The sequence below is a fragment of the Chenopodium album genome, chromosome 5 (assembly GCF_948465745.1).
Source record: "Chenopodium album chromosome 5, dcCheAlbu1.1, whole genome shotgun sequence".
In the NCBI taxonomy this organism is placed as follows: Eukaryota; Viridiplantae; Streptophyta; class Magnoliopsida; order Caryophyllales; family Amaranthaceae; genus Chenopodium; species Chenopodium album.
The window spans coordinates 17,741,995-17,754,994 of record NC_137838.1 but is presented as its reverse complement, the minus strand read 5'-3'; positions in this window follow the sequence as shown (position 1 = coordinate 17,754,994).

The following is a 13,000-nucleotide window of genomic DNA, read 5'->3' as shown; positions in this document are numbered from 1 at the left end:
TCGACCCTAACTAATCCAAAATCATCCAAATTTGGCCTATATGGCTAAAACCATGCCTATTTTCTATGTTTTCAATCAAATGGACTCGTTCTTTCTTCTAACATTCCAATATCAATTTCTTTTAGGTGCCTAAGGATAGAAAGTAAGAGAAATAAGCACATATGTCAAATATCGTCCCTAACTCATCCAAAATCATCCAAATTTGGCCTATATGGCTAAAACCATGCCTATTTTCTATGTTTTCAATCAAATGGACTCGTTCTTTCTTCTAACATTCCAATATCAATTGCTTTTAGGTGCCTAAGGATAGAAAGTAAGAGAAATAAGCACATATGTCAAATATCGACTCCCTTCAAGAACTCAGGATTAATAGAATTCCCAACCTTCCTTTCGTACATCCAGCTACGTTCTTTTCGTTTCATGATTACAAGTTCTACACAACTAACACATATGCCATTAGTCACATTAGTCATAAAGCACAATATATATTCATTATAGATCAAAGTGTTATGGAAATGCAAATGAGAAGAGAAATGATTTCCAAGGGTCCTTATCCTCCAACCTAACCCATCCTTGTACGTTCAATCTCACTAGTAAATGTATGCCAGAATTTCAATTCTATGGAAAATCCGGCAGCATCTCCCTACAGTTCCCCAAGTACACGATATAGGCGATTAGAAATACCTATATATGTACCTAGATAACATTGTAGAGAAATGACAAGCAAGGATCTTCCTTAGAATTAAAACAAAGGAATACATTCACCACCTAAGTGAGAATAAACGTACAAGGACAGTCCCAACCGGGGACTATTCAAGACATACTCCTAATGTGTATGCCTTGAACGGGTATCTAGGTATATTGTTATGCAAATGATTTATTTAAAAATATATATACTTAACTAACATACATAATATTAAACAAATATATCAAGATTAAACTAAACAAGAGAAACATATCATAACACCATACTATTAATATAAAACAAATCAAACCAAACCAAAGTAAACTAATATATCATATTAAACTAAACCAAACCAAACTACCGTTTTATATATTAAATTAAACTAACATATTTCTAAAAAAAACTAAACTAAATTAAGATACTTTATATTAAAAAAAATTAAACTAAAACACATTATATTAACATAAACTTAACTAAACTACATTATGTTAAACTAAACTAAACCAAACTAACATTATATTGTTTTTTTAAAGAGAAGGGAGCAATTAATTAATTATAAGAGATGACCAATGTCACTAAATTAACCAAACTAAAAGTTATTGAATACATTCTAATTATAATCCAACACACTATCTAATAACCAAAGTAACATACACACATACATTATATTAGGGTTTGTAATGTAACTAACCTTTAGATATGCACTTCTTTTTAACAATTAAACCAACAAAATTGTACAAATCCTACAAAAAAATTAAATAAAATAAAATAAAATAATTAAGGGTTTATAAGTAAACAAAATTAAATTGAAAAAAAAAGGGGGAAAGCAAAGGCAACTTACTGAATTTTCAGGGGACGGAGGTGTGGCGTCGCCGGAAACAACCACGACCAGGTGGTTCAGTCACGGCTAGGGGACGGAGGTGCGGCGCATAGGCTGCGTTGTGGTGGTTAAATGTTAGCCGGTGGTGGTTTTTTTTGCAAAATTAAAAAAAAACAAATTTACGAAGGCAACACACTTACCTAGACGCGGCGGCGTCGCCGGAAACCACCAGGGTCGTTCTTTCTTCCTCGACAGCTCTCTCTTCCTCCTTATCTTTCTCTTTCTCGTTCTCTTTCTTTCACCCTTCTTTCTCTCTTTCGTTCTCGGCTGCGGGTGTGCGTCGACGGCAGGCGTCGCCGGCGTAAATGTTAAGCGCCGCCCTCTACTTCTCTCTCCTTCTCTTTCTCTCTATGCGTCTTTCCCCCCTTTTTTTAGGTTAAGCCACGACTTTTAATTTTCAAAATTAACACAGAAATTCCGTCGGAAGTTTATTATTACGACGAAATTTATTTCCGTCGGAACATTTACGAAGGAAAATGCATCGTAATTAAAATTTTCCGTCGCTAAATTGCGACGAAACGTTTTCCGTCGAAAATTTTCACCTTTACGACGGAAAAACAGGTCCGTCGCAAGTATTCTGTCGCAATTTAGCCTATTTCTAGTAGTGATAAATGTTACCTGTTCAGTGTTATAGGTGTTACTCATGTTACTCAGTTAGTGTCATATGGGTTAATGTCTTGGTCTAGGAGTTACATACTTTGTTCTGTTGCAAGTAGTTATTTGGTGAGGCCAGTTGCACAAAAACGTGTTGTATATTTTTTTTTTTTGTTTTTGATGATTAAAGAAGTGGAAAATGTTTGGAGGGTTGTCCCTAAAAAAATGCATATAATTGAAGGGTTGGGGATTTAGAATACTATAGTGAAATGTTGAATAAATGAACTGTATACTCGTGCTAATGCATGACATATATTATATTATATACCAAAAAAAGTACTCGTAAAACAAATTGCAATATTAGTACACAGTGTTAAAAAAAAAGTGAAATGTTGTTGGGGATTTTGAGTGATATGGTGAATTGTTGATAAAGGAACCGTATACTCGTGCTAATGCATGTCATATGTTATACTAAGTACAAAAAAAAAAAAAAAAAAAAAAAAAAAAAAAAAAAAAAGAAAGAAAGAAAGTGAAATGTTAGTAGTAGTTCCATAAATAAAATAAAGAAAAAAAAAGAAATAGTAGTGAATGGGTAGTTATTATTTTTTTTTTAATAAAAAAAATAAAAATAAAGTAGTGGGTTTGGTAGTTATTTTTTCTTTTTAATAAAAAAAAAAAAAAAAAAAAAAAAAAAAAAAAAAAAAAATTAAATGCATGAGAGTTGAGCATTGGGGTTTTGAAGGGCTCTTGTTAAAACGACTCTACAATTATATTATTCCACACACATAAAGTGAAATGTTAGTAGTAGTTCCATAAAAAAAAAAAAAGAAAAGAAATAGTAGTGAATGGGTAGTTATTATTTTTTTTTAATAAAAAAATAAAAATTAAGTAGTGGGTTTGGTAGTTATTTTTTTCTTTTTTTAAAAAAAAATAAAATAAAAAAATAAAAAACTTTAATGCATGAGAGTTGAGCATTGGGGTTTTGGAGGGCTCTCGTTAAAACGACTCTACAATTATATTATAGACTAGAGTGTACCCTTGCAAAATGCACAGGATATATATTATATTAGAAAGATATTAAATATATACTATAAGAAAAAATTTACTTAGAATACGAGAAGTTGATTTTAATGTTGTAACTTAGACCCTTTTCTTTTGAGCTATTGTGGACTTGTGTTTTGGTCTGCTCTGCTAAACTCTGCTTAGCTCTACTCTACTGAATATTATTAATTTCTTGACACTTGGTTTTCCCTGCTAATTGCTATGCTGAAATCTTATGTTCTTTGCCCTGCTCAAAAGCTTAAAAGAACAGGGTCTACTCTTAGATGTCGGTGGCCACGCAATGTGGCAAGTAATTATGGGGTTTACCTTGTCAAAGTTATAGAGGTTACTGGGGTAACTTGGTTCAGTGATGTAAGAGTTACTCTGTTCTTTTGCAAACAGTTTTTCGATGAGACCAGTTTCGCAAAAGACGTGTTGTATATATATATATATATATATATATATATATATATATATATATATATATATATATGTTGTTTGGAGGGTATGTATTTCCTAAAAAAATACATATAATCGAATGGTTGGGGATTTTGAGTGTTATGGTAAATTGTTGATAAATGAACTATATACTCGTGGTACTGCATGTCATCTATTATACTACGTTAAAAAAATTAACACAAAGTGAAATGTTATTAGTGTACTTAAAAAAAAAGTGTAATATGTTAGTAATATTCCCTTGTAAAAATACAAAAAAAAAAAAATTGTGGGATGGTAGTTATTGTTTTTTTTTTTTTTTTTTTTTTTTTTTGTGGAATAAGTAGTAGTTGTTGTTTTTTTTTAAATTTTTTTTTAATTTTAAATTTTAAAAAAAATAATATAAAAAAATAAATGCATGAGAGGGAGTTTGGAGCATTTATGTATATTTAAAAGGAAAAATTAATTGGTAGTTGTAGATTTTTATTTTTTTTTTGTTTGAAATAGTGGAGAAAGGGAAGTTATTGTAATGGAAGTTAAAGAGGTAGTTATTAAAAAAAAAAAAAAAAAAAAAAAAAAAAAAAGAAAAGAAAAGAAAAAAAGAGAATGCATAGAATTTCTCCATTCAAGAATTGGAGTATTGTGGTTAAAAGTTGGAAAAAAAACCAATTATAATATATATATATATATATATATATATATATATATATATATATATATATATATATATATATATATATATATATATATATATATATACCTCCAAAAATTCTTTATTGGGACTCTATAATACTTAATTGGGATTGCCTAATTTGATTATAATAACCTTGAAATATTCTTCATTGGGATTCTATAATAATTAATTAGGACTGCCTAATTTGATTATAATACCTCCAAATATTCTTTTTTGGGACTCTATAATTCTTAATTGGGACAGTCTAATTTGATTACAATAGCCTCGATTGGAATTACCTAATTTGATTCTAATAGTTCCAAATATTCTTTGGGACTGTATAATACTTAATTGGGACTGCCTAAATTAAATATAATAACGTTCAAATTAATTGGGACATCCTAATTTGATTATAATAGCCTCGAAATATTCTTTATTGGGATTCTATAATACTGTATTGGGACTACCTAATTTGATTATAATGCTTCCAAATATTCTTTATTGGGACTGTATAATACTTAATTGGGACTGCCTAAATTAAATATAATAAGGTTCAAATATTCTTTTTTGGGACTCTATATATAATACTTAATTCAAATTTGTTTATAATAACATCGAAATATTCTTTATTGAGACTTTATAATACTTAGCTCTACTCTACTGAGTATTAATAATCTGCTGACACTTGTTTTACCCTGCTGACATTGCTCTGCTGAAATATGATATTCTTTGCTTTGCATAGAAGCTAAAAAAAAACATGGTCTTACTCTTTTATGTCGGTGGTCACGCAATGTAGCAAGCTATTATGGGGTTTACTTTGTCAAAGTTATAGAGGTTACTAGCTAGTTCAGTGTTATAGGGGTTACTCGGTTAGTGTCATATGGGTTAGTGTCTTGCTCTATGAGTTACATACTTTGTTCAGTTGCAAGTAGTTATTCGGTGAGACCAGTTGCGCAAAAACGTGTTGTACATTTTTTTTGTTTTTGTTTTTGATGATTAGAGAAGTGAAAATTGTTTGGAGGGTAATCCCTAAAAAATGCATATATATAGTTGAAGACTTGGGGATTTAGAGTACTATAGTGAATTGTTGATAAAGGAAGTGTATACTCGTACTAATGCATGACATATATTATACTACGCACCAAAAAATAATACGCGTAAAACAAAGTGAAATTTTAGCACGTAGTGTTTAAAAAAAAAGTGAAATGTTGGGGATTTTAAGTGCTATAGTGAATTGTTGATAAAGGAACTGTATACTCGTGCTAACGCACGGAATATACGTATTTCGTATGTATATGTAAAAGAAAATGAATTATTTTGAAGTCATAATGGTATAGTTTTTTTCAAAAAAAAAAAAAAAGAGAGAAGTGGAAGTGATTAGTGATATGGTTAAAGTTGGAGAGGAAGTTATTAAAAAAATAAAAATAAATAGAATGTATAGAATTTCTCCATTCAAGAATTAGAGTGTTGTGGTGAGAAGTTGTAAAAACGACTCTTAAATTATATATCAAATATTTGTTTTTTTTTGAATAGATTTGTTACCATATCTTATATAACATTTAAAATTAAAAGATTATTGACGAGGGGAAAACTAGGTCGTTATCTAATCTTCCCTCGGTCAAACTAAATTTATAAACACTTAACAAACCCTAATACGAGTATAGAGGCAAGTCAAGGGTCGAACCCAAAGGAACGGTAATGTTCAAGCACTTTCAATTATGCGCCTAAGCTAGGTCGAAGACGAAGGTAAGAGAGAATACTAACAACTAACAAAACAAGTAACTAAGGAAATAAAACACTAGGAACGAGGATCAACAAGTAATCATGTCAATTGCAACAACATGGGAAGAGCATGCCAATCAAAGGTTGTGAGGACTAATGATAAGAGCAATCAATAGGAATCAAAGAGCTATCTCCTAATTGTTAAGCTAGGGTTCACTATGAATAACAAACTAAGAGAATCACAATCAAAACCAATTGATAATTGCAATTCCTAAATCAATTGTTCATGTCATTAGCAATTACAATGCAATCTAGCATAATTCTCAAGGCCAAATTGAATTACACACATGCAAACCTTCACTAATCACTTTAATCTCAACAATCAATCAACACAATCCCCAAATTAATCACAATTAATCAATCATACAAGTTTCACCCAATTCCTAGCCAAACAACTATTCAAGAATCATCATCTATCAACTAACAACTATGGAAATCAAGAATCAACAAAATACCAAGAACAATTACACTAATCAAGCATCAAACATCAAAATTAAACCAAACAAACATGAAATTAAACAAAGAAATAAGGTGAGATAGAGTTAAGAATGCTCATTGATAATAGAGAAGATCTCCAACACAATTGTCACACTTGCATCTTCAATCTCTCAATCACCATTGAAATTCCTCACTTTCTCTCTCTAAAACTACTCCTAATCTAGCCTAATCTAGAGAGAGATGCTCTCAACCTAAGAGAGAGAAAACTATTCTAAAACTAAAGAATTACATGAATAAAGAATAAAGAAAACCAAAAACTATATAAACAAAAGGAGAAAAGAAGCTTAAAATCGTAAAAGACCCAGAAACCCGCGCCCTCGGAGAAATCGGCCGCGCCCGCGGAGGGGAACGGACACCCCGATAGCCACGCCCGCGGCCCAAGCCCGCGCCCGCGGGGCCAAGGCCCGTGCCCTCGGGGAGCCCTCGGGACAACCGCGGGTGCTTACTGCCCAAATACGACAGTTTTGGAGCTGCAGCAACCCCGCGCCCGCGGTGGTCTGAGCCGCGCCCTCTCCAGAGCCACCGCGTCCGCGGGAAGACCTCGAGACAACCGCGACTACTTACTGCCTGATTTGGGGCATCGAACCCGCGTCCGCTCCTCTCACACCCGCGTCCTCGGGGAAATCCAATTGAATTGGGACTTGATTGAGTTCGATTGGGGTTGCTCAGTTTGGGAGTTGATGAAGGTTGATGCTTAATTGAATCGGGGCTGAATTAGTGCGGTGGAGAAGGGTGGTTTGGTTTGATTTAATTGGCGAAGGAGGCAGCAAGTGGTGGCGGTTTGGCTGGTTGTTTCGGTGGTGATTGGAGGTGGAAGGTGCGGTTGTTGGCTGCGGTTATTGGTGGTGCGAAGGTGGTAGGTTGGGAGTGGCGGATTTGGTGTTGGGAGGCAGGGAACAGGGGAGCTGTTGCTGGAATGTGGTTGAGGTGGCTGGTTAGTGCTGCGGGATGTTGGTGGTTGAAATTGGTGAGGGATAAAGGGGCAGCAGGGGCTGCTTTGTGGCTGCAGTTGGTGTTGTTGCGTGAGGTGATGGCTGGCGGTTGCGTGAGGTGGTGGTGTGCGTGTTGTTGCGGGATTTGTGGCAGCAGGGGCTGCTTTGTGTGGAGTTATTGTTGTTGCGTGGAGGTTGAGTGTGTGATGGTGGCTGGTTTGATGTTGCTGCAATTGTTTGTTGCTGCGTGAGTTGTGCGTGGCTGGGAGCAGGGGAGCTCGGTGTGGTGAAGGATAAGAAATGGTGGGGTGAAGGGTATAATGGCAGCAAAAGAGGGAAGACTTGGAGGCAGCAACGCTTTATGAAAGTTGGCACTTGACTCTAACCCGAAAGTCAGACTTGCTTGACTTGAAACCGAAGGTCGAACTCACACCTACATACAATACGAGGAAAGGATCGGGACATAATAAAATAAAAATAAATAAAATAAAAATAAATAAAGTAAAATAGAATATAAAGGAAATAAAACTAAAACTACGAATTAAGGACTAAAATAATGAAAAACACATAAAAACTAAACAAAACTCAAAATGAGTTATTAAAATGGAAAACCAAATAAAACTAAGAAAAATATAGGAAAATAATGAAAGAAAATAGAGAAAAAGAACCTAAATCTTATTCTTTTGAGCGCCATAAATGACACTCATCAATTATTTTTTTGCCAATTTTTTGTATTTAATAACATTTAAATTTATGTAAAGGAGGATCAACATATACAAATTAAATTATATATGATAATAGTAAAAAAAATTTGCCTCGTCAAAAAAAAAAAAAAAAAAAAAAAGAAGAAGAAGAAGAAGAGAAATTGTCTATCATTTGATGGGCCTTTTTATGTATGTATGGAAGAAATATACATAGAATATATCATAAATGATACTCCATAAAAGGTTGGAGTAACAGTGTAATACTCCATAAAATTTTCTAGCCTTCTTGGTTACGTATCATTTTATTAATACATAAGTTTTATTATTGTTTATTAGCTAATATATATATATATATATATATATATATATATATATATATATATATATATATATAAGGATAAGAAGATTTTGTCAAAAAAGGATAAGAAGATATTTTCGAATTTGGGATTTATTTATTCACATAAATGTAACAGTTTGATTTAAGTAAATCTCTTATAATATATTTCCATAAAAAAGGCCCCATAATCAACAGATTATAATAATTTGTTTCCAAAAAAAAAAAAAAAAAAAAAAAAAAGAACCTAATCAACGGATTTTGTAAATAAAAATTTATAAAAATATTAGTCATCTTCAACCTTATGCATTTTCAACATTCAACAATGGCACTATATGTATCTTCAACATTCAACAAGATTAATCATTAAATTATATCAAAATTAATCACAAAATTATTTTAATTAATACTGAAATAAATTTTATATTCGGATATCCAAATAAATTATTGCAACTCGGTTGAATAATTATTTCTCAAAATCTAGAACTTTGAAGTTTATTTTAATCTAACTAATACTTGAATCACATTACTATAATTGATAAATATATTAATTAATTCTACAATTGATGAATTGAACAATATAAATGATTATATACTGTAGTTAGGTTGACAAATTCATTGAAATAAATTTTCAGTTTAAGATGGAATGTTTATGGATGAAGATGACATAGGTTGAAGATCAAGTTCAATTTTAATGTGAATGATGATTTAAGGTTGAAGATCATATATTTAAATTAAAATATGCTATTTTTATATTATTAAAAAAAAACATGTGTGTAAAAAGAATTATCTATTAACCAAACAAGCTCTTGATGACTGTGTAGCATATGTGTTGGATTGGATGGCTAGGATTAGATAAATAAATATCAACGATTCAGATTTAATCTCTTAACGTAGTCGTCTGTAGTCGTCCGTAGTCGACGACTATACTAGAATTTTTAAATAATAATAATCATGAAAATAATCACGTTAAAGCATAATAATAGCAAGATCCTAGGCATGATACTAACATGATTAATAACAAACCCTAGCATGTCACTAAGCATCAAAGATCAAATATATAGCCCTAACATGATACTAACATAAATATTAGGAAAGAAAATAGGAAGCATCATATAATCATAATTGATATAAGCAAATCACCCTAAATATCATACTAAGGAAAACATCCTAACATGACACTATGAATCAAAATAGCAACTTAAACATGATTTCCACATCATAATATCGATTAAACAATTAAAGTACTTACTTCGATGCCTCGTATCTCTTTCTAATAACAAAATACACGCGTTAGTAACTTCAAGGAAAATATAAAATCAAACAATTAAATTAAATAATTGAAAGAGAGATTAATAAAGTTTAGACTAGATTTGGGACCAAACCCTCAGAAATTAAACCTTTCACGTTTAGGGCGAAGACAACTTCAAACTGGGCTAGGTGTGTCTAAATCTTGTGAATGTGGAATTTTGTTTGAGAAAAGGCTAGTTTAGAAAAGAGAGAGAGAGTATATCAAGAATTTCTTGACGAGAGTTGGTGATTGAAAATGGAGATTTTAGGAGGCTATTTATAGAGAAAATCATCCAGATATGATAAAAAAAAAAAGAATCAAAGTTTCGAAAAAGAATAAAACACGACGCTGTCACCAAACACGTACATGTCGCCAGACGCCAGGTCTGTCGCCAGGCGACAGACGTGTCGTACGTCACTGCAATAAATCTTTCCACGCATTTTTATATTTTGATAAAATTTAAGCGTACGAGAGGGTAAAACTGTAATTTCCTTAAAAACTCAATTTATTCTTTTATTCTGATTAAAACTCTTAAAAGTCAATTTATCAATGCTAATCAAATTAGGATTCAAAAGAACCTTGTAGAGGATTCTAGAACACTATAATCAATCCTAATCGCATTAGGAATAATGATAAATCAATAATAGGCCCCCCTCTAGATCATTGGGCCGCATATAAAGATCAAACCGGACCCAGTTTAGTAATTTGGTCATAACTTCCTCTTTATTCATCGGAATTGGGCTTATAAAATATCGTTGGAAAGCTCTTTTCGAACCCGACCCAAATACACCATTATTGGACCCTTGCTATGGACCAAATTAAACTGGATTGGCCGTTTTCATTAAAATAGGTTTTCAAAAACAGTGGGAAAGAAAAGAATAAAAATTAACCGCAACACTAGACTTTCCACACTTTCACTTCATTCGATTATGATTCGACGTGAAAGGTACTTATCACTGGGTTTGGTTTTGGGTAAACACAAATGGGTGTCTACACCTAGTATTCTCCCGTTTAACTTAATTATTAATTTAACTAACCACTTAGTTTAACTTTTAACCGTATGGCTCTGACACCAATCGAACGCAGCAAAATACCAACGAAATCAATGAAACCGTAGTTAGGATACCAACAATATATCAACTTATACCAACAACAATATTTGTTAAAGATGATACCAACCATAGTACTATGATAATACCAATGTGTTGTAGGATGGTATTTCGATACTACTAAGGATGGTTTTACCTATATATCTCGTTGGTACTAAATTTTAATATTCAGATAAGGTACTCTTTTTTTTAAATTACGAAAATACCCTTGGTTGAGTCCACTTGGACTCTACCTACTTGAGGCCAAGAATTTCTCTATAAATAGAGTTGTAAAATGCTAGTGCTTCGAGCGTGAAGAAATGGATATGGAATGAAATGAGGATTCATTAAGATTTCTTATCTTATACGAGTACTTTTTACGGGGTAGAGAGAAGTTGTAAGGAGGGTGTGCCCATCGTATGGGATCCTTAGCTTCTCCTTAAATGCCCATGGCCCTTTAAAAACTTAGGACTTTACACTTGTTAGGGTGTATTAGGATTTGAATTCCTGACTGTTTGGGGGACCTTGAATTAGAATAGATTCTATCATTACGCTTTTTTGTAAGAAACAAGTAGGAGTCGCCAATGAGTTTTAGGAAAACTCATAAACCTCGTTCATACCTTTCTCTCAAGTACAGTTTAAGGGATATTTGGCACAAATCGTAAGTTTGTCCATGCCCAAATCAATCTACATGTACCATAAATGAGTTCGGGAGCGAGGGTACTAAAATAACGTTTCCTTTCGGGGGGGATTACTATTCTAGCCCTAGTTCGACCTCTAATAACTCTTCCTTTTTCACAATTTCATCACCAAACAATATATGCAACGTGATACCTAAAAACTAAGTTAGTTGATTTTATTTACTAGCACCAATCACGTAGGAATTACATTGCAAAGGTCGTTATTCTTATTTAATCAATATTCGTGAATAAACAAGATTCGCCTTGACTTAGGTGATCAATCAACAGTTAATTATTCAATTCTATTCTTTATTTAACACAAGATACTATGTGGAATTAATTAATTAAAGTTCGTTTAAAGTGATCAAACAACACTAATTAATTAATTAAAAGTTATTTAAACAAGAAAACAAAGGTGATTGCTCTAAGTGCTTGGGAATTTACCACTCCTCCTTGCTAGATCTTCGTTTAGAACACTTATCGACTCCTTCTTATTCAGGAACCTCCACCATAGTAACAATTATTGAGGGGGTGAGTGTTTAAGACAAGAGGTTTAAAAGTACACGACAGAATAAAGTCGTATCTCCTAATCAAAATAATTATCTAAGTTCTCTAACTAAAGTAGATAAGGAAGTAGGGTCGAACCACAAGGAAACAAGTCAATTTATTCCTAATTAACTAAAATAATCTAAATTATTAAGTAACCAAATTGTTATTGTAAATAGAATTAAACTAAGGAGATTAAAGTAAGGATAAATCAATTAATAAAGACCATGGGTATAGGCTCACCAATAAATAATATTCGAGGGTAAAACATAATAATCAATCATCAATTAACCAGATCATAAAGGGCTTTCGCTACGTATTACAATCACATAGTTAATCTATCGGTATTAAATCGCATCTCTAATCTTAACTTACCATTTATAAATTAACTCTCCTATTGAAACTAAGGGCCTGTTCACACTTACTGAACTGAGCTGAACTGATTGGAGCTGAACTGAACTGAATTGAGCTGAAATGAATATTTTACGAGAGACGGAAATTAGGAGCTGAACAGAACTGAACTGAAATTAAGTAAATGTGAACAGGCCCTAAGCCTAAACATCAATTCTCATCTCTCGAATCTCGAATCAATATTGCAAAACTTATACAATTAAACAAGGACTAATATAATTGCATAGCATTAAATCAATCAATAGGAAATTAATTAAGCATTGACAATCAACAATAATAAATTACCCTCGTCATATTATTTATGGATCCCCACAAACCCTAGAAAGGAAACTATTCACACATAATTAATCTAAACTAATCAAAGCATATAAACAAGACATGATGAGTTAAAGAAATTAAATTACGGAAAATAATAGAGAAGAAATC